Source organism: Nicotiana sylvestris, chromosome 10 (genome assembly GCF_000393655.2).
Source record: "Nicotiana sylvestris chromosome 10, ASM39365v2, whole genome shotgun sequence".
Taxonomy (NCBI): Eukaryota; Viridiplantae; Streptophyta; class Magnoliopsida; order Solanales; family Solanaceae; genus Nicotiana; species Nicotiana sylvestris.
Window position 1 is genome coordinate 155,111,505 of NC_091066.1, and position 21,515 is coordinate 155,133,019.

Here is a 21,515-nt window from a genome sequence, read left to right on the forward strand (position 1 = left end):
ATATTGATTAACAATTATGCCAAACATGAGATTGGCTCTTTTGTGGATTGTTACGCAGGTTATCATCAGATCTTAATTGAAGAGGAAGATGCAGAAAAGACGGCATTCATCACACCGTAGGGAACATACTGCTATCGGGTCATGCCATTCAGGTTGAAAAATGTTGGGGCGACTTACATGAGGGCAATGACAACAATATTCCATGATATGATACACCAAGAAATCGAGGTGTACGTGGATGATGTGATCGTGAAGTCTAGAAAGCAGTCTGACCATGTTAGGGATTTGAAGAAGTTCTTCCGAAGGCTTCGCAGGTACAATCTCAAGCTTAATCCTGCAAACTGTGCTTTTGGGGTGTCGTCTGGCAAGTTGTTGGGGTTCGTAGTCAGCCGCCGGGGTATTGAATTGGACCCATCAAAAATCAAGGCCATCCAGGAATTGCCACCTCCGAAGAACAAGACCGAGGAGATGAGTTTGTTGGGGAGATTGAATTATATCAGCAGGTTCATCGCTCAGCTCACGACAACTTGTGAGCCTATCTTCAAGCTGTTAAAGAAAGACGCTGCGGTCAAGTGGATAGATGAATTTCAGGAGGCGTTTGATAAGATAAATAGGTATTTGTCAAATCCACCCGTGTTGGTCCCGCTAGAAACAAGGCGACCTTTGATTCTATATTTGACGGTATTGGACAATTCATTCGGCTATGTATTGGGTCAACATGATATCACTGGCAGGAAGGAGCAGGCCATATATTATCTCAACAAGAAATTCACACCATACGAGGTCAAGTACACTCAGCTCAAGAGGACATGTTGTGGCCTAACCTGGGTGGCGCAGAAGCTGAAACATTACTTGTCATCTTACACTACCTATCTCATATCCCACTTCGATCCATTGAAGTATAACTTTTAGAAGCCTATGCCCACAGGAAGGCTTGCAAAGTGGTAGATCGTACTCACAGAGTTTGACATTGTCTACGTGACTCGAACTGCAATGAAAGCACAGGCCTTGGCAGACCATTTGGCCGAGAACCCGGTTGATGAAGATTATGAACCTTTGAAAACTTATTTCCCTGATGAAGAGGTGATGTACATTGATGAGTTGGAACAAGTCGAGAAGCCTGGATGGAAACTTTTCTTTGATGGAGCCGCGAACGTGAAGGGCGTGGGAATAGGAGCAGTAATTATTTCTGAAACAGGGCAGCACTACCCTGTTACGGCGTAGCTTCGTTTTTACTGTACCAACAACATGGCTGAGTACGAGGCATGTATTCTGGGTTTGAGGCTAGCTGTGGATATAGGTGTCCAGGAAGTCTTGGTCTTGGGTGACTCGGACCTCTTGGTGTACCAAATTCAGGGAGAATGGGAAACACGGGATTTGAAACTCATACCGTACAGACAGTGCTTGCATTATCTTTGTCAACGATTTCAGTCAATAGAGTTCAGGTATATCCCAAGAATACATAATGAAGTCGCCGATGCTTTGGCCACTCTAGCGTTAATGTTACATTATCCAAATAAGGCTTATATGGACCCTTTGCAGATTCAGGTCCGTGATCAGCATGCTTATTGCAATATGGTGGAAGAAGAACTGGATGAGGAGCCATGGTTCCATGATATCAAAGAATACATTAGGATGGGGGTATATCCGGTACAGGCCAATGGTGATCAGAAAAGAACAATTCGACGATTGGCAAGTGGATTTTTCTTCAGTGGAGGGGTATTGTACAAAAGAACTCCAGATCTAGGATTGCTAAGATGCATAGATGCTAGACAGGCCACAACAATCATGGTTGAGGTACACTCCGGAGTTTGTGGACCGCATATGAGTGGGTACATTCTGACAAAGAAGATTCTCCGAGCAGGTTATTACTGGCTCACTATGGAGCGGGATTGCATCCGTTTTGTGCGTAAATGTCATTAGTGCCAAGTGCATGGAGATTTGATTAATTCTCCACCATCTGAATTACATACAATGTCTGCACCATGGCCTTTTGTCACTTGGGGCATAGATGTCATTGGGCCAATCGAGCCGGCAGCATCGAACGGACACAGGTTTATCCTGGTAGCCATTGATTATTTCACTAAGTGGGTTGAAGCGAAAACGTTCAAATCTGTGACCAAGAAAGTAGTGGTCGACTTTGTGTATTCAAATATCATCTGTCGGTTTGGGATTCCGAAGGTAATCATCACAGACAATGGTGCTAATCTCAACAGTCATATGATGATAGAGACATATCAGCAGTTTAAGATTATACATCGCAATTCCACCCCATACCACTCTAAGGCGAATGGAGCAGTCGAGGCAGCCAACAAGAATATAAAGAAGATACTTCAAAAAATGGTGGAAGGTTCTAAACAGTGGCATGAAAAGTTGTCGTTTGCATTGCTGGGTTATTGCACTACTGTTCGCACTTCGGTAGGGGCCACTCCTTTTTCGTTGGTGTATGGCACGGAGGCGGTGATACCCGCAGAAATTGAAATACCATCCCTTCGGATTGTCGCTGAGGTAGATATTGATGACGTTGAATGGGTCAAAACCCGCTTGGAACAATTAAGTTTGATTGATAAAAAGAGATTGGCAGCAGTGTGTCACGACCAATTGTACCAACAGAGAATGGCAAAGGAATATAACAAGAAGGTATGTCCACGGAAGTTTGAAGTGGGTCAGATAGTGTTGAGACGTATCTTGCCTCATCAGGCTGAAGCAAAAGGAAATTCGCCCCAAACTGGCAAGGGCCATTTGTCGTAACTAGGGTGTTGTCCAATGGCGCGCTATATTTGATAGATGTGGAAGGTAAATGTGTATAAATGGCTATCAATTCCGATGCGGTCAAGAGATCCTATGTATGATTTCTTTGTTTGATTGTACTTGGTTGTATTTGACATATTTTGAAGACTAAAATGACGAAGGCATTTTGTTCTGCTATCTAAACACTTGATCCCTCGTCACCCCTTTTGAGCCTTATTTATTTTCATTCTTACCCCTCTTTTGGAATCGGTAGCAAAGTTCATAAACGCAAAGCGCAAAAGATAAGTAAAGAGAAAAAAAAAAAGAAAAAGAGAAAGAAAGAATGAAAAGAGAAAGAATAGAATGAAAAGAAAAAAAAGAGAACAAAAACAACAAAAAGAAAAAAAGAAAGCAGAAAAGAGAAAGAAAAGAAAGAGAAAAGAGAAAATCACAACAACAAAGTAATTTCTATGACATGAACTACGTTTGACCTGATTGTTGTTAAGGATACATAGGCAGCCTCACGGTTCGGTCCCACCAAAACAAAATCCAAAAGTCTCCATGCAAGAAACTGGGGCAGAAGTTATGGTTGTTGTGAGAAACCCGATTCCGAAAGTTGTAATTTTAACCCATTCGTATTGTTTTGAGCCTTTTATACCCTTTCTTTCTAACCCTGTCCAGAAGCCTACATTATGATCCAAAGAAAGACCTTCGGATTAGTCTTTGAGAAATGCCAAGTCGAGTAGATAAACGTAATTCATGTCAGGGGCAACACTCTGGTTCAAGCAGGAAAAATGAAAATGAGAGAATCTTATTGGTGAAAACCTTCATAGGTACCGTAAGGTGACGGGAGTTGAGAGAAATAAAAATGAGAGAGTCTTATTGGTGAAAACCCTCAGGGGCACCGTAAGGCGATGGGAGTTGAGAGAAATTAAAATGAGAGAGTCTTATTGGTGAAAACCCTCGCGGACACCGTAAGGCGAAAGTGAGTTGAGAGATGAACGAATGAAAGAGGTCTGTTGGTGAAAACCTTTCAAGGCACCGCAAGATGAACAAGGTCAAGGTTTGGGTAAAGTAATCAGGTCATGGAAATTCTGGGGAAACAAAGTACGGCAACTGAAAGTGGATTGGTTGGACAGATTGGGCCGATTAGTCCGAAATGCATGTCATGATCATTGGTACTAGCTGTTCCACTCAGATAAGTTTCCTTTTTCTTTTTCCTTTTATAGCAGTCATCTGGTTTTGGATTCTTCTTATCCTTAACCTGCAAAGTCATTGCATTTCATTTTCTTTTGGGTACTTATCTAAAGATGTTTCAGTGACAGTTTTTGTTCAAATCAAGTGAAAGGGATTTCAAAGCTCACTACCAACTTCCAAAATTGCAAAACACGAAGTGGTCAAAGCATACTAAGGATAACATTATGTAAGAGAGAGGTACAAGGAATCACCGAAAGTTTAATCGGTGGAATGGTTTAGTAATATCATGAGTGATGCAAAGGTTCAGATAAAGGGGTTCAGAGGTAAAAAAACAGCAGGGGTATAGAACACTCGGTTCGTCAAAGGTCATGGGGTTTGAAAGTCGGTCAGAAAGTTAAAGCGGTTCAGGGCCAGTTCGGGAAAGCCAGTCAGAACAAAACAATGCAGCAGAAAGATCTTCAGCAAGAATGCCATCAGCTAACCACCACTTTAAACTGACAAAATTTTCTTTGATTGAAACAGGGGCAGAAAATTCGTTGGATTCGGAGAAACTCTTCGTGGAGAAAGGCAGTCACTAAACAGGTTTGATTTTTGATTTTCAGGACCCTCCTGGAAAATGGGACCTAGTTTGAAGTTCAGAAATAGCATAATCTAGCATAAATCTATCCCAAAAGAATATAAGTTAGCTTAGAAGTTTGCATGTTCGAGATAGAATTTAATTAGGAGTCTCCAGGACCCTTCTGAATAATGGGACTTAGCTTTAAAATTTCGATTAGATAATGACATTTGGCGTAAACTCTGCTGTAGAGTAGTATGATTCAGACATGAAAGTTGTCACCCTTAAGATAAAATTTGACATTTGATTTTCAGGACCTTCCTAAATAATGGGGAGTAGTTTAAAGATTCTCTTAGATAGCACGATTTAGCAGAAGTCACACCTGTAGAAGATATAACTTAGATTTAAAATTGTCGTTTAGTTAAGAGTTGTCAGGACCCCCTGCATAATGGGACCTAGCTTTCAAATCTTTAGTAATACTTGGTAATATGATTTAGTTTTACAATCACATCTGTCCCCAACCACCAAACTGGGGCAGAAAATTTTCTTTGTTTTTGTCTGTTTTGTTAAAGTCGGGAGCCCGCCTGGAGAGCAGGGAATACATTTCAAGTTGAAGTCAGGAGCCCGCCTGGGGGCAGGGAATACAGTTCAAATTGAAGTCAGGAGCCCGCCTGGAGAACAAGGGAGTACAATTTAAGTTTTTAGCGTTCAAATTCTTTTTTTATCTATTTTGAAGTCAGGAGCCAGCATGGAAAGTAGGGAATACTTTCAAATGCAACAGTCAGGAGACCGCCTGGAGAACAAGGGAGTACCATTTAAAGTTCTAGCTTTCAAATTCCTTGTTTCGTCTAAGTTGTAATTAGGAGCCCGCCTGGATAGCATGGGAATACATTCATATTTTGAAGTCAGGAGCCCGCCTGGAGAGCAGGGAATACGTTTCAGGTCAGCAGTCAGGAGCCCGCCTGGAGAGTAGGGAATACATTCAAGCGCAGCAGTCAGGAGCCCGCCTAGAGAACAAGGGAGTACCATTTAAGTTTTAGCTTTAAAATTCTTTGCTTTGTTTATTTTGAAGTCAGGAGCCCGCCTGAAGAGCAAGGAATGCATTTTAAGTCAGCAGTCAGGAGCCCGCTTGGATAGCATGAGAATACATTCACGTTTTGAAGTCAGGAGCCCGCCTGAAGAGCATGTAGTGCATTTTAAGTCAGCAGTCAGGAGTCCGCCTGGATAGCATGGGAATACATATCAAGTTCAGCAGTCAGGCACCCACTTGAAGAAGGGAAAACATCTCAGTTTACAATTCAAGTTGACAACAAACGGATGTCCCTGAGAGCATGGAGAACAACAAGGCAACAAGAAACACAAGAGCAAGTTTGAAGATATAGATAAGAATTTTGTAATCCATAGATCATAGTCTAGTCTAGCTTTTGTTTTGTTTTGACATGGTGTAATAAGGAGGTTCAGTAAGCAGTAGCAGCAACAGTGGAAGCCCAGCTTCATGGTAGTCCCAGCTACCAAACATTCCTGAACTACACTGACCTGATTCCTTTTTAGCCAAGGATATGTAGGCAACCTCAGAAGCAGGGTGTAGTCAACTTTTTCAAAGATGTTTTCCACGGAGTATTCAAACGGGCAAAAATCGCTCGTATCCGCTCACTTGTCTTTGCACGAAAACTCTTCGTGTTTCTGGGCAAAGAGGGGCAGCTATGAGCACGTGATTTTTGCCCTATATGAATTACTCTCATAAATTCAAAACAAAACAATTTCTTTCAGTGTTTGCAATTTTGGAGATTTTCGTGATATTTTCTGGTAATTGTTTGCATTTGTCTGTGCATTTTTATTTTATTTAATTAATGAAAATTGCAAAAAATATGTTGCATTTGCATTTAGGATTTAATTTTACATTTTAGGTTTAATTGACAAATTAGTTATTTTATAAAATGGGAAAAATCATAAAAATAGTTTATTTTGCACTTTTAATTTTAATTTTTATTTTGGTAGTTTTCCTTTAATTTGGTTTTAAATTATTTGTAGTAACAATTATTAGGGTTAATTAATTTAATATGGTAGGATAATTTGGTTTAGGATTTAATTTAGGTTGTAATTTTAATTTTGGAAAAAGAAAAAGATTTTTTAAAAAGAAAAGGAATTGAGAATTAATGGAAAATTGGAAAAAGAATTGAAGAGATAGAATTGGGCTGCCTTCAGTTAAAAGTGCCCAGGCCCAAAGCCATTTTTCCCCGTACCCGTCTAGGCCCAGACCGTCCAACCCGGTCCAAACCCCCCCAGTACCATACGACGCCATTTTCAGCAAGCTTGATCTGGGGCGTTGATATCGCCTGATCCAACGGATCAGAACTGGGGGGGTCAATATATATATGTCCGAACGCACCTTACCCCCCCTTATTTCATCGTTCCAATACCTCCGTCTTCAGATAGCCCAAACATAACCCTAACGAAACCGCCCCTTTTCTACCACCATCCACCGGTGGCGCCACATCCAACCACTCCCAAAATAACACCCCATGACCATCAAGAGCCCATTATTCCAAATTCCCCCTCCGTTTGCCTCAAATCAACCTAGAATGTCTCGAATCTGGTTTTGAAAGAAAACCCTAGCGCCTACCTTGTGCTCTCCGGTGGCGGCGTCGCCTCCGTTCAACCCCAAACTAACACCCCACAACCTCCAGGATCCCCTCATGCCAAATCCACAACTACTCTCCTTCGAATCGGCCCGGAGCTCCGTGAATCTCGAATCAGAGGTCAACCCCAAAAGTTCAAAACCACTCTTTCGTCAATCCTGGTACATGCATGGTCAGAAGGCACCGTTCTTCGAGGTCTGAAGTTCGGATTCAAATGTTCGACCTTATCTTTGTTAGGGCTTTCATCTCCGATGGATTCCGAGTCTAAATCGGTAAGCTCTTTTCTTCTCTTATCTTCTCTTCCTTTTTTGATTGTCTTATTCTCTTCTTACTCCCCTTTTCCTTAGCTTAATCTTCTTATATTAGTCTGGTTGAAACTCGACTAATCTCTCGAGTTTAGATTGGTCTTCCGGTCATTGTCCTTCTCTTCTTCGTGAAAGTTTGTTTTCTGATTTCTTTAGTCTGTTTTGTTAATAGCATGGATAATTCTCCGATCTTGCTTTATGTTTAGCCATCCAAGTTATTTTTTTAAATTAAGTTACTTCAACTGAGTTAAATCCTTGCCTAGTCATCGTTAATTGATCGGTAAGTTAGTAGATTTGCTTTGAAATCATTTCATGTTATCATGGCTTGCAGATTTTTCTTTTTTCAAATAGATAAGTGTTCGTATGGGCTTTGGTTTGTCTTTGGTCCATTTGGCAAAGAGCATCCCATCCAAATTGGTTTAGTTTCTTGGGGTAAATTCAGCCGTGAGTTAATTTGACCCATGTCTCATTTGGGGTTTAAGGTAAATAAATAACAGGGGTATGGGGGTTAGTTTGGGTAGTCTTAGCGAGGTAATCTACTTGTAACTGTCTGGGAAGCTTCTAGGAAGCTGGGGAGGGGACTACTTTGCAAAATCTGAATTTAAACCAGGGGTGTTTTAGCTAAAATAGAAACTAAAAAGGGACTGAATGGCAAAAATGTATCTCCTTGGGTCTGCCCTATTTGCTTGCCTATAAAGGCATCTCTTCCTTGTCGTTCAAGGAAGAATTAGAAGGATTCAATAGCTAAAAATACAGACCCAAGAAACTGGGAAGGGCTAAAAATCTCTGAAAATTATAGACGAAAAATTCAGAAAAGGTATTGTTCCATTGAGTTCTTTGGCTAATTTCTTAAGTTTCCCTGATGATACAACAAATCCTGACTAGTCGACCTCAGAAATGGATTAAAATCAGCTTGGGTTGAAGTTTTCCTAGTCCATTGTTTGGATCGAATTGGTTTCTGGTTGTTTATTTCAACTTCTGGGTTTGAAATTCGATTTTTGGAGCTGATGGTCGATTCTTTTGATATGCTTTGCTGCTGACCCTTGCTTTTGCTATTGCGTTGCTGATCTTCTTACCTTCTCTTATTTGTGATCTCAGGTACTTATTTAACTCTTCTCAGTGTAAAAACCTTGTGATGTGGAAATCTGGAAGACTTGAAGCATGTTGGCCATTTGTTCTTATTTTAGGAGCTTAATTTTGTCTTTATTTGGAAACTTTAGTTTGTATATATTCATGTTTGTGTGTTGGTCAATGACAATGCTCCTTGAGGGTGAGTCTGATTTGAAATAGACATGAGGTTAAATTTTGGTCGAATGCTCGGTAACTTGAAAACCAATGATGTATAAATAAACTTTGTCATGATATTTAGTTTCGAATCTGCTTGAAAGCTTAAACATCATGTTCGTGTAGTTGAATCAACGATGAAGTTCTGCATATAACTTTAAGCAGCAATCCGCTTAATTAGATGATTGAATGACTAAAATCAATAGATATAGTAGCCTCTATACATGAGCAATATGATTAACTGTGTTGTTATGAGACTGAAGTTGTTAAATTCCATCTCCTATTGTTAGTAATTGGAATTGGAACTCACGAGTGCTTTCATGATCGGATCATTATTGAGTGTTATCTAACTGGTTAATGATGAGTTAAAACGACTCTCAAGCTTGCTTGTACAGGTACCAGTCCCTTCCTTGGCTTATGTTGAATTCACTGACAGCCTCAAACGGGGTAGGGATTTGATGATTGGTTCTTGACTCAACAACTACAAGGCTCAGAATTTGGGCTCACTTTCAGGCCCAGTTCGGAAAGTGTTTTCTTGTATCAAATTGGGTTGGCCCAAGTCCTTTATGTAATGAATTAAGTTTCCCTCACATAAGCATTCCTATTTAGTTTGAATGGAACCTTTAACTATATTTAGTGTTAATTAATTAAGCCCATCAAATAGATTGAAGGTGAGTCATAATTAGATAACTCATAACTCATGGACCTTCAAGCTATAGTTTGAATATCCTCTTAAAAATGGAATCGAGGTGCGCCGCGCCAAGTAAAATGACAAATCACGTGGCCCTCTTTAATTATGTCTTTAAAAACATTTAGAATTCGAGGCGTGCCATTTAGTAAGTTTCCATGGCCCTCGCATAGTTAAAAATGCGTAGTTGCTTTAGGTGCGATATTTTAATAAAATTACTTTTCCTAAATTCGGGTGCACATTTATGTGACCCAAATCCAAATCCCAACGATGTTAAAATATGTTACAAATCCATGGGTGCATTTATGTGACATTGTTCAAGACGTGTTTTAATAACGTTGTAGTCTTCTTTAAATAATAAAATGAAGCGGTTAAAGGGTCAGAATTTGCACATAGGTTTAAAACTTGTTTAAAATCAAATAATTAAGCTGAATATAACAATTGAGAGACTGTTCTAGAACCACGGAACTCGGGAATGCCTAACACCTTCTCCCGGGTTAACAGAATTCCTTACCCGGATTTCTGTGTTCACGGACTGTAATACAGAGTCAATCTTTTTCTCGATTCGGGATTTGAACCGGTGACTTGGGAAACCATAAGTTATCCCAAGTGGCGACTCTGAATCTTTTAGCAATAAATCCCGTTTCGATTGTCCTTTAATTGGAAAAACTCCCATTATACCCTTCCGGGGGGTGTAAGTAAAAAGGAGGTGTGACACTACCTAATAAATTTCTACCCTAATTCTCGACCTTCACACCCTCCTATCAAGGGTCATGTCCTCGGTAAGCTGAAGCCGCATCATGTCCTATCTGATCATCTCTCACAAATGTTTCTTTCTCCGCCTACACTCACATCCACCAAAACCAGCCCCTCATACCTCCTTACTTGGGAATCTAAGCTTCTCCTTGTTCACATGCATGAACCATTTAAGTCTCACTTCCTATATCTTGTTCTCTATGGGGGCCACACCCACCTTTATCAGGATATCATCATTCTTAATCTTATCCAACCTAGTATACTCGCACATCCATCTCAATATCCTCCTGTATGCTACTTTCATCTTCTGGATATGAGAGTTCCTGACCGACACACACTCTATCCCATACAACATAGTCGGTTTAACCATCACCACTCTGTAAAACTTACCTTGTAGTTTTGGTGGCACATTCTTGTCACACAAGACGTTGAATGCTAACCTCCTTTTCATCCACTCCACCCCTATACGATGTGTGGCATCCTTGTTAATCTCCCAATTTTCTTGGACAATAAACGAAGATACTTGTAACTTTGTCTCTTGGGGATGACCTGCGAATCAAGTTTCACATTCATATATGCACCCCTGATCACACCCAACTATGCCTTATAAAAAGGACACGCGGACGTTGCAAATATAATCTGAGTATTTCGCCCAGAGTCGAACCCACAAGGAATTAACCCATCAATTACTCTTGTCAGACTCACTAAATTCTACGTAATCAACTTCCCAAATGTTATGAATAACAATTAAGGATATTTCTACTAACTATGAATGACTGCAATTAAGTAAACAAAGACTGACTATGATTAAGTTGTAAACAATTAAGAGAAGGATCTAAGGTTATGATTTCCCCTATTGATGGAATCCCTTCCGGTTATGCTTCACATAGATTCGCCTAATCGTCTATATCAATCATGAGCACTCTTATTACCGTAAATCTCTCCCGATTAATCACGACAATTTACAAGACGCACTCTCCCGAGTTACGCTGGCTGGCTTTGTTTATTACAGCTCACTTTAGATTGCACCCAAGGCTTCGTTATCCCTAATACCGCCTTTAAACCCTCGGTTATTGATCCCTCATATACTCTGGGAGTGGTGTTGTTCAACAGTTACCTAAATATGCACTCTCTTCCGAGTTATGCATACTAAATAGGCACAGCTAATTGAGGATCCTATCAACTAACTACAACAAGAACGTAGTTGAACAAATAGAGATTAAACCAGGCATACTATATTAACATAACAAGAAATTCATCCTTCAATAGATTCCATCAAAAGATTAGACTAAATATTTAGCTACTCATAATCGTGTTTATAATTTTCCAAATAAATTGCATAATTAAATTACAAAGCAAAGATGAAGGAATGAAGAATTTGATGCCAATATCCTCCGGAAATTGCTCCAAATGTTTTCTCCATTCCACAATAGCCTCCCTAGGTCTAAGATATGTCAAAAGTATTCAAAAGGGTATTTTTACATTAATTTATACCAAGTAGAGTCGGGCCCAAGCGAAAACACCCTTTCCTGCGCGAACTAGGACTTAGCTCTGTAAAAATTGAACAGTCGCACTGCAGGCTGTGCCGCACCGTGCGACGCGTTAGTGCATTTTATTTGCAGCATCTTATTTTCGAGTCATGCACCATTTTACACTGCTGCGCCGCACCTTGCGGTGCCCCATGCGTCGCAACAGTGCAATTTTCTCAGAGTGAACTTAATTTGTCCTCTTTTAACATCCAGACTTGGTACACGACCCCCGAACACGATCCAGGCTTAATGTATTGGGCTTTTATTCAGACTTCAAAACTCCAAATTGATCAATTTAACTCCAAATTAACTTTTGAGCTCCAGATCACTTCCTGCAAGGCATAAAACATGTACTAAGTGTAATTCACTATCATTTGAGCTCAAACGCACGTAAAAATGCAATCATTGGATTGTAATACCACGGCTAAAACACAAGTTTCTAGCCTAAGTTCAACCCCCATCACGTCGCTGAACTTGCACTCCAAGTTCTATCTCAGTCATTCTCAATTTGAAATCTTTAAACTCTAGGGTTTGTCACCAAACATCCAGCTTGTCTTTACTACCGACTCGTGTCTTATCAATTTGTACTATATTATCTGCAAATAACACAAACCATGGTACCTCACCTTGATTATGGTGCGTCCATCACCAAGGCAAATAGAAATAGGCTGAGGGTAGATCCTTGGTGTAACCCCATCATAACTGAACAATGATCCGAGTCTTCCCCCATTGTCCTCACCTGAGTCTTAGCTCTATCATAAATGTCTTAAATTACCCTAGTGTATGATATAAGGACACCTTTAGCCTCCAAAAATATCCAAAGAACCTCTCTTGAGACTTTATCGTATGCTTTCTCCAGGTCTATAAACATCATATGCAAATCCTTCTTCCTTTTCTTGTACTGTACTACTAACCTCCTAACAAGGTGGATGACTTCTATAACCAAACGTCTCAGCATGAATCCAAATGGGTTCTCGTATATGGACATAGTCCTCCTTACCCTCACTTTCACCCCTCCCCCAAACATTCATAGTATGACTAAGAAACTTGATATCCGGATGATTGTTACAACTTTGGATATTACCTTTATTTTTGTACAACGGGATCATCATACTCCACCTTCATTCTTCGGGCACCTTCTTCGTCCTAAAATTATGTTAAACAACTCAGTTTCTCACTCCAAGACTGCGGTACTCATGTGACTCCAGAATCCCCTTGAGATTTTATCTCGCTCGATCGCTCTACCCCTGCTCAGCTTACACATAGCCCCACGACTTCCTCAATATTTATGTGCCTACAATACCTAAAATCTCGATGACCCTGGGAGTGCTCCAAATAACCCAGCATAATGTTCCTGCCCCTTTTGCATTCAGGAGTATATGGAAATAAGTTTGCCATCTTCGTTTAGTCTGTCCTCATCTTTGATGCACCTTACTTGCTCTAGATCGCGAGCTTTCCTTTCTCTCACCGTGACCAGCCTGAGTAGCTTCTTGTCCCCGCATGTGTCCCTATTTCTTCATACATATGACCAAATACTGCAGTCTTAGCCTTCGTGACCGCTAACTTTGCCTCCGTCTTAGTCTTATTATACCCTTTTTTGTTCGTCCTCTTCTACTCCTCGTCTGTGTTCTCCACTAACTTTAAATACGCCCCTTTTTTTGCTTCTACTTTTTCTTGGACTTCTTTATTCCACTGCCAATCCCCTTTTTGACCGCCAAAGTAACTCTTCGAGACCTCTAACACCTCACTCGTAGCCTTCCTAATACAGTTCTCCGTCATTGTCCACATACTACTCGCGTCTCCACTACTCCTTCAGGCCCCCATAGCCAGCAACTTCTTACCCAACTCTTGAGCTTTGCTCTTAGGAGTTGAGATAAAAGTAGCAGAAATGAGGGTGTTGAAATGTATGTAACTCTTTTAATTAATAACAATAATCAAGATGTGATTAATGTGCAAGTAATAACCCTAATTTATCCAAGATCAAGTAAGGCACGCGTAGAAATAACAGGTGACAAACATATGCCTAATATGTCCTAGTTCTCTAGGTCAAAAACATTAATGAAGTAATAAAGTTCTTAGATGATGACTATTTAATTAAGTAAATGAAAGTATACTCACTCTAACATTAACTTTGGGCTATAATGACCACACACTTCAATAGTAACAAGGAAACATATAGTTGGAAGTTTCTTGTATGCATAAACACTAAGACATCTATATGCATACTAATACTATATATAATATGTCAAGAAGATATATTTAGGACAAAACAACGACCATCTGAAGTTTACATCAAACTAATGCAGGGGCGGTCCGACGAATTTTGTTGTCTAAAGCCAAATTTTACGAGGGACTTTAATTTTTTTTAATTATTATTTTTTTAGTTTGAAGTCCATTTTTCTATTTTTCATATACAAAGTTATTATTAGTTTTTTTATAATCAATTTTTTTCTAATAATTCTTTCTGAATTGACAATACAATTAATCAATTTAACCTCTCTTCAGATATTATTGAGCATAGTTAAGATTTTATCAATTTTAATTTCGAAAAACTTCTTTTTGCTGAAGTAACGGTAACATGAATTATTAACATTATTCTATAAGCAATATAAGCACTTGGAAAAGAATCAAATCTTTTTATTTGATTGAGTATATCAATTAAACTGTTATCTTCTAATTGTACTATTTTTTTTAACACTTTTAATTTAAAAAATAAATATAAACCATCAATATCAGATTGATTATTATCCTTCAAGGAACACTCAAGATTAAGACAGTATTTTTATAAATTTTCATCATCTAGTGATCTCAGTGTTTTACGTTAAATAGAAAACAAAAAAATATTTTCATATGCTTCGAATTGTTTAAATCTATTTTGAATTGAAAAAAATAGTCTTGTCTACTATGCATAAAAAACAATTTACTCTAAAGTATTCTTCGAGAGATTTTGAGATTTGAATATCAATATTCTTGGTAAATTATTTGTTTCTATATATCACACGTTTCTTATGAAGTTTAGGTTTGGTTTTCATTTCAGATGCAGTTTCCTTGGTAGAAATCATACTAGTTGCAAATCCTTTTACCCTTTAAGCTTTTAAGACCACAAGTTTTAAAAGCCTTTTTTTTTCTTAAACTCTGTGGTGAGTCAAACAACCTCATCTAAATTGAAACATATATAGTATATAATATATTAAGTGTAAGAAAAAATGCCCCCCACCCCACCCCCCACAAATGTGAGGTCTAAAACAGTTGTTTTACCTGCTTTAGGGTAGGGCCGCCCCTGAACTAATGTATGCTAAGACATTGATAATTCATTGTAAACACCGGGTGCATGTACAGTTTTGCCGTGGTAGACTATAAACCCTGTACATAGGGTATCTATCTATCAACCATTGAGAATTATAACTGCGTTTGGCACTGAAAAGAACGTGAATATTGAAGAAACAGTTGCAGAGAACAGGACTTGTGCCTATATAAATCACAAAATGAGAAATTTAAAGTCAAAATATTTCTAAATAAGTACATGATATTCTTTTTGAGACAGACTAAAAAGAAAAGTATGACATATAAATTGTGACATGAGAAATAGTATATCGTATCATCTAATACGCACAATCACCCTACATGACTAACGCTCTAAAAGGAAAAACTTTCAATAGTAATTTGGCGACGACCTATCTTAGTAGGAGCGTTTAGTCTTTTGATTATAGTAGCAATCGCGAGAGAGCATAGTGCATATCTCGAGATACCATAGTTTTTTGTTAGTCTATTTATAGTTGCGACTGTTGTTATAATATACATCTGATTCAATGTCTTATTGTTCTGTAACTTGCCTTTCTAGTATGTCCAAGACAGTGGAGAAATACCACAAATATAATTATGCTGCAGTGGAAGGAAGCAGAGGCGGATCCAGGATTTTAAGTTTATGGGTTCCTGTCGCAATTTTAAATTAATATACAATAATAACTGGGTTCACAAATAGATATTTATAGATATTTAATAAATTTTTTAACAAAAATACAGGATCTACGCAAAAGTTACTGGGTTCCCGGGAACCCGTATACTATATGCTAGATCCGCCCCCGGAAGGAAGCCAACCTTCAACAGATTCACAGGTTCGTTCTTCTTCCTCGAGCATGATAATTGCTCAAATTAAAGTTTGCTGAAAATTTTGGAAATAGTTCAGTTTTTCACCTGAAAATAGTTAGTAAAAGTTAATTTTGATTAATAACTTTGAGCAAATTGATTTGCTTGCTATGCTTTTGTGAAAACAGAACACGTACCAGGAGTATTTGAAACTTAAAACAAGAGTGGGATGTTACAACAATCTCAAAGGTGAGTTAAATACTGAGTAGATCAAGAATATAACTTTTAACTCTAGAGCACTACATTCTCTATTTAAAAGAAAGGCAGCCGTCCACTAAGCTCCTATTATATATGGGGTCCAAAAAATGTTCTGACCATATTTTCTTTTCTATTGTACGTAATTTTATCTTGGATTTCTGCAAGAGACTATTTTCATAGCTTAAACTTAAGACCTAGCTCCTGGTCACATTGTAGCAACTATGGTGCATTCTCCATATATTTTTTTCATTTATCGTATAATATCTAAGTTGCTCCAACACGGCAGTTTAGGTGCCGCACCCATGTCGACATGACACTAGTATGGGTGTGGGCATGGAATCCGTACTGGATCTGGTCAAACAATTTTGGATACTTTAACCACGATAGACGGAAAAATTCGAGCCGAGATACAATTTGATTTCCGAAATCAGAACCCAAACTAAGGAAGAAAATAACATAGCTTATCTAGGAAATCAATCTTTTACTTATCTACAACTTGAGAATAAAAAAGAACTCTACACTTTACAAACTATACGTAATTATTCTCCAAAATTTCTCATAATTTTGAGATATTTTTATCTTTTTGAATTATTTTTAGCCGGATCCGTGCATCCGTATCCGTTCCGTATCTCTGAATCTTAGAATTTACATCTCAAAGGATCCGACTTCCAGATCTGCACCCGTGTCCGAGCAACTTAGGATAATGTATGACCGTTTAACTTTTTCATATTCGTTAGGCATATTCTTGGAGAAGATTTGGGACAATTGAACACAAAAGATCTGGAACAGCTTGAACGACAAGTGGATTCATCATTGAGGCAAATAAGGTCAACTAGGGTACGTACTATGTACTTCAAATGGTATTTACAAACAATATTTTTGGCTCTTTTTACCAGGATATTACCATATTCAAAAGGGAAGAATAGCTGTTTAATTATCCAATTATAAGGTCTTAAGGTCCCTTTTTAAACTTGTTTTCAGACACAACAGATGATTGAGGAACTTACTGAACTTCAACAAAAGGTACATATAGTATACTCATATATAAGAAATCATGATGATATTACTATTTGCTCAACTGTGTAGGAAATATGACATTTCCTATTTGCTTCTTGTACAGGAAGAATCTCTTACTGAAATGAACAAATCTTTGAGGATGAAGGTAACAATATATACTGACTAAACTTTTAGTTCTCGTTTAGCCATAAATTTTGGCTTCGTTTTTTCAAAAAATATTTGAAAACATTGTTTGTTTATAAAATATGATCATGTTTTGAGATAAAAGATAATAACGGGGACTTTTATAGACCGAAAGGTTAACGATGGTAAATGTAAGACAAATCGCATAAAAAAGAGGCTGATCACATGAGGTTGTTTCCACGGCTTAAACCCTGATCACCTAATCACATGACAACAACTTTACCAGTTACACCAAGGCTCCCCATGCAAGACACAAAAAAAAATGGTAGACACTACTAGAAATCCGGTAATTACCGACCAAAAATAAACAACCAACTTTGATCGGTTATGGCCAATTACCGACCAAAACGCGGCCAAATACGCTTGGTCGTTATTTTGATGGTCGGTATATTAAAATGACCATCTGAAGAATTTTAATGACTTACCGGCCAACTTTCGTCGGAAACATATTTTAAAAGTTGGTCGGTGTATGCAATTTATGTTTTTTTAATTAATTATTAAATTTAAAAAGATACCGACCAATGTTGGTCGGTAAAAGAAAATATATATTTTTTTAAAAAAATTAAAATTTAACAATACCGACCAAAGTTGGTCAGTAATGATGAATTCTGGAAATTCCTTGTTCATTAACCGACCAACTTTGGTCGGTAATTGTCAATTTTTTTTAATGAATACCGACCAACTTTGGTCGGTAATTTGCAGTAAATTTTTTTATTATTAAAAAACCAACCAACTTTAGTCGGTTTTCTAGGTATAATTTTGGTAGAAAATGCCTGTTTTGGTAGCTACACCATCTGCCAGCATATACCAATACAACAGCAGAACAACAAAAACACAACAACAACAACAACAACAACAAATTAAAGTTCAATTGAACATAAAAATTCAAAACCAAGTTAAAACTAATTACAACAAGTTCAAAACTGGTTCTATTTGTCTAGTTCAAAGTATATAAAAGTCAAGGGGTGTTTTGTACAACATCATTATCACCGTCTGATGAACCTTCATCTACAAGACGGTATAGAGAAGGGTCTTGTGGAGGACGGGAAGAACGACCACAAGGAGGACGGGAGGAACGATCACGAGCAGGAAGGGAGAAACGATCACGTGGCGATGACTCACGAGACCGGGGCAACGAAAAAGCTCCAGTAGATAGGAGAGTTCTGATCTGAGCTTGCAAGCCAATGAATTGAGCATCTCTAACTTTTTCTCTTTCCTTGGCCGCTTCTAGCTCGGATGTGAGCTTTGTCATAGTCTCCCGCATAGCGGAGAGGCTCTCTCCATTAAGTTGCTTGCCTTGCGAGGAAGTCCTTATTCCTTGCATCCACACTTATAGCGGTGGAACTTTTTAGTAGGAAGCCCGTATACCTTCCTCCATTTTGGACCGCCAACAGACTCCAACCATATTCTTTCAGCATCCTCGTCCGAAGGTTTGGTTGGCTCGCCCGATTCACCAGCTGGATGACTGCGAATGAATTCCTCCACGTTACTTTGGTAGCGACCCTATATGAAAATTTAAATTGAACTAGTATTTCAAAATTTATATAAAAGTAAATTATAATACTTAAAGAAAAGTGAAAGCTTACATATGCAGTCGAGGCCCGGTCCTCGACCCACCAACTTTGGTCGAGTTCTTTTAGGGATAGACTTGTGAAGATCCTAATTAGTATATATAATTTATCATCAAATATATCTATTTGTAAATTGATTCATCGACTTATAACTTACTTAGATGCATCGTTGAATATTAAAAATAAAACGTTTGACCTATCTCTCTCTATATATATATATATATATATATATATATATATATATATATATATATATATATATATATATATATATATATATATAACACTTCATTGTACTACTTTAGCTACATATATAGCATGTTATATCATATGTTAGTGTATTCATTATTTGTATTACAAAAGTGTTACCGGATTACATTTATATTATTGAGATAGTAAATATAAAAGTGATTCATAATTTTGACCAATGCTGGCCTAATAACCAACCAACTTTGGTCGGTTATTTTCCAGAAATTAAAATATACCGACCAGAGTTGGTCGGTAAATGTTTCCCCTGCATTAACCGACCAACGTTGGTCGGTAAATTTAAATAAAATTTCTTTAAATTTTATAAAATATTTAAAATAAAAATATAACTATTAAAATTTTAAAAATTGGGTCCACATTACCGACCAAAGTTGGTTGGTAATGTGAAAGTTTCTTTGACTAAGCAAGTTTGACCAGCTCGGTACAACTTGTTGACCAATTTACCAACCAACTTTGGTCGGTATTGTTTTTAAAATAAATGTAAAATATTTTTTTCCTAGTTTCCGTCCAAGCTAGACGGTTTTTGGTCGCTTTTGTTTTTTACCGACCAACGTTGATCGGAAAAATTTGGTCGTTTTTTTCCGTATTTCTAGTAGTGAGAAAGATAACTTCTTCTTTTTAACTACATTGGTTTGTCTATTTAACTTCTAATTGCAGTTGGAAGAACTTGGTGTTGCCCTTCAAACATCATGGCAATATGGGGAGCAAAGTTTACAGTATAGAGAGCAGCAGCCTGATGGATTCTTTCACCCTGTGGATTGCAATAATACAATGCCTCTCATGTCGTCTTGAGAATCTTCTCTGTCTCTCTCTATATATGCATACACACATAAGCTCTCTTTTTTCTAATCTCATAGACGTATTAACTCTCTTTGTTCCGATTCATGTGACATAAACTCGGCACACGCGTAATTTAAATATGGCATAACATTTAAGTGGTGTCTATGTTATATATATCCAAATATGACAACTTTTTTTTTAATGAGCTAATAAGAAAATATTATCAGGTGTAATTAACTAGAACACTAGAAATATATACTAGAAATATTATCACATGGCAAACGAGGAAGGGCGGTGGAGAAGGTGAAATCTTAACCGCAAAAGTTTTAATTTGCCCCACTTACATGTTTGTTTGTTCTTAACCCGCCCCGCGATGCTCCGTTTAAGTTCTTTTTTTTTTTTAACGTCCAACATTTCAAGAAATTGGTCTAAAATATTGAAACCTGTAAATTTTCATTTAATCCGCCCTATGCCTTGTCGGTGATTTCTATGTTATGCAATGGCGGTGCCTAAGGGCATATCGGTTGAAGTGGATTATTCTTTTGATTAATCAAAACTCTTTCCCAAACTGTACAAGCTTATTCTTTCAAAGCATACGGCTTGATTTTGATTTTAAAGAAATATTTAATTAGCCCACCCCACTCTATGCCATCTCTAGTAGTAGATAATTTGAGTTTCAGAGCTTGCTTATATTCTGGATTCGCCTCTGATTTTATAACCTAAATCTATCAGGTTACAGGTACAATACTGTGAACCAGAAGATGCAGAACCATCAACACAGCATGCTACTGAAGTTGTACCTGGATATCAGTTTGATATTGGAGGGACCTGATTATAGCATAAAGGATTGGGAAACAAAGTTGATGAATGTTAGAGAAAAAAAGAAACTAATAAAATGATGCATATCTCTCTTACATAGAAATAGAGTTTCACTATTACTGCTTGAAATATTTACTTAGCGATCGAACTCTTGATTATATATATGCAGAACAATATGACATACAATTAAATGGTTATCTTGTTATATGTTTGTTCTGATTTTCTTATCATATTTTATTTTTTATCTCTTAAAGGAAGGCGACATATTTGTCATAATTGATTTTACTTTTTACGAAAAGGAAAATATTATTCTTTCGGATTTGACTTGTTTTATTTATTTTTTTGGGTCAAAAAAGTTTTGGACTTCTATAAATTGAGGATCGTTCCTTTTTATTTACTAGCACCCACAATGTACTTCTTAGAGGATTTGAGAGTCTTATTTATGGGGAGAATTTGTGAGACAAGTATTATTAAACTTAACGTCATTTCTTAAAGTGTGATAAAAATACATATTAAAATATTAGTATGTGATAAGAACTACTAATAAATGTGATAAGAATTGATAAATGTAACTCACTAGTTCTTATTTTTCACCATTTCTTAAAGTGAAAAAAAATAAATTTTAAAATATTCAAAAGATGTTAAGTGGGCATTTGGACATAAGAATTGTAAAATTCCAAAATAGGGGAAAAATTTCAAGTAAAAATGGTATTTGAAATTTAGAGTTGTGTTTGGACATGAATATAATTTTGGGTTGTTTTTGAAGTTTTGTGAGTGAGTTGAATGAAAATTTTGAAAAACAGCTTTTTGGAGTTTTTCAAATTTTTGAAAATTTTCAAAATGCATCTTC